Source organism: Struthio camelus, chromosome 23 (assembly GCF_040807025.1).
Source record: "Struthio camelus isolate bStrCam1 chromosome 23, bStrCam1.hap1, whole genome shotgun sequence".
Taxonomy (NCBI): domain Eukaryota; kingdom Metazoa; phylum Chordata; class Aves; order Struthioniformes; family Struthionidae; genus Struthio; species Struthio camelus.
In genome coordinates, this window is record NC_090964.1 from 8,704,846 (window position 1) to 8,707,673 (window position 2,828).

Genomic DNA, 2,828 nt, shown 5'->3' on the forward strand with positions numbered 1-2,828 from the left:
GCAGAGCATTGGCTTGTGCAGAAGCTATTTTCTTGATTTGAGGAAAGTACCCCACAGTTAGGTCCTGATACATTAATTCCTATGGGACTCTCTTAAATGGAGTTGCCTCCCCCCCCCCCCCCTTGCTGAGAGCTCGCAGACAGAAATGAGGAGGAGCTTTTGTTGCTGAATGTGAACAGTCTGACAGCCTTAAGCCCAACCTGGGCATTCTCCTAGAGATTTGGTGATGTTTGTGTTGTATGTCCACATGTTGTTTAGGCTCTGCAGGTATGAGGAACTTCCTGGTGGGCTTTAACAGAAGACTCACTACCTAATATCTTTGTTGAATCCGCTAAAGGCCTTTTCTGATTGGTGAGAGATAGTGTTTTTAACTGTGCGTGTGAATGAATGCATGTGTATGTGGTTTTGTGTGTGTCTAAGTCATATTTCTCCAAAGAATTTGGCTGAAATTTTAATTGTCTTTTTGTTGTTAGATAGAAAATCTATCCTGGCAGAAGACTGATGTTCAAAGTGTCATAGGTGACCAAGGGGGAGTTCAAGCAAAGATTTAAAATAACTTATCTGTCATAAGGAAAGAAAAAAAGGCTTTTTGCTACTGTCCAGATTCTTTGCCTTGCTGAACACAGTAAATCAGGACTTGGAGGAAGGGTCTCATTTGTACTTTGTATGAGGTTAAGATAGCACATACAGAAGTGTGGTCCATGAATATATATACCTGATAGGGGTATTTTCCCAGACTAGCCTTCATGTACAGTTCAGTGTAACCACTGATTGCCTTATTTTTTTTATTAGGCTCTTTTGGAGGGAGAATCTCTGGTTGCACACCAACATGCCTAACATGCATTGGCAGACCATAACTTACAAGGTGGGAAACACGTGCTAGTTCCAGAGCATGAGGGCTGAATGTATGATTTGTGGGCCAGCACCGCGTTCTCTTTGTAGGGCCAGTGATGTGCTCATTGGATTAATCAAGACGAGTCATTTTACAGCCTCTAAGAAGCAGTTTCAGCCAGGCTACTTTACCAAACACAGGTTAACTTAGTGCCCTGCCCCATTAGTGACCTCATATTCTTTCAGTTTGACTCCATGTCTGTAATACTCAGCTACTGAAGGCATTGAATACAGGTTTAAGGTCATACTGTCCTGTGATCTTTTGCTGTGGAGCACCAAAGGCTTTTGTCTGTGCCTGTAGTAGGTGTAGACTGGTACCCATCTCTTACTGATACCTCAGATGCTGGCAATGAAGAAATCCTGTGTAGGCAGTTCACCTGTTCTAGAGTTCTGTTTTTAATTTGTAACTGCACAAACACTTTCAGAAAACAAATAATGGACTTTTATAATTTTATTCCTAGAAGGCATTTATAAATTTAAGCAAAAAATAATGGTACTTGTCAAGCCCCTTGCTTTACAGATATGCCAACAGGCCTATGTGTAGGTTCATGGCTAGAAAACACTGCATTCTGCAAAAGCCAGTCTTGTGCCCTGACTCAAGTTTTATTGTTGTAATAAGTTCGTTCCTCCCTTTAAGATGTGTAACGTTCCTGATTTCTTTAATAGCTAAAGGAAATGCAAGTGTTTGTGATGTCAATGCCTACATTAGGGAAACAACATATCTGATAATGTTTGATTCCATGTGGAAGGTAGATAATGCTGAAAGTATCCGATTCTGGCCTTTACCTTCCCCTCACAAACTATAAACTAATGTTCTAACTGTTCCTGCAACTTAAAGTCGTTGATGTTTTTAATGAAATGAAATACTGGTAGTTAAAGCTGATTTGACAAATGACAGATGTTGGATTGGAGGGGAAGGTGTTGAGCTGGATTAAAAACCAAAACCCAAGCCCTTTTGAAGAACAATAAAAAATATTTTACATGCTATATGTATAACTTTGCATTTTTCCCCCCTAGTTTTACTCTGACTTATAATGTACTATTTGTCCTATACTATGACTCTGCAGCCTTAATTGAGGAAAAAATAGCGGAGGGCACCTGGCTGCAGACCGTCATACAGTGTAGACAAAAATGGGGGGAGCTTAATTATGAGCAATGTCCAGTAGGCACAATATTCAGCACTTGGACATAGTGCAATAAAGTTCTTGCAGTAAAATGTCTCTTCCCTCTGGCTCTTGATGAATTTATTGCAGTTCGTTAATGTTAAGTGCTGTTCTTTAATCTCATCTCTAAAGGCTTTCAGACAAGTCTGTCCATGCCCCTTGTATTACTAATCACCGTTCAGTACTACATGGCTTAAACTTGCTGGTGGGTTTGTAACTATTGGGAAACACAGTTCTACCTTTTGAGAAGAGCAAGTAATGCTGCAGATAGCAACTGTTCTCCTGTGATCAAATTACCTGTTAAAACAAGTAAATATATTTAAAAAAACCAAACAACCAAAAAGTTTCTGGAAACTTTCCCAAAAACTGTAAAAGAGCTATTGCAAAACTTTCTGTTGTGCCCTGAACAAGACTAGACACCATGCCACCTGGCAGTGTTTGGGGATAACAATGAGAGACTTTCTGCAGTCTTGGATCCTAGTCAGTTCCCCTCCATGGGTAGTGGAATGCCACTGGATAGATGCGTATAATTTATTTAAATAATACTAAGGTGTTATTTTCCAGGCTTCATGGATAATGTTTCCAATCAAATTTATTTAAATGCCATCAAAGAAATATTACTTGCAAATCAATATCATATTTCCAATATTTATCAGATTTTCCCACTAGTGTACTAGAACAAGTTTTTGGTCCCTATTGGCAATGAGATAATAAAGCGCTTTGACCGTAAGACTGGAAGCAGTAACTGTGAAGCTTAATCTCCTCTTCCTGTGC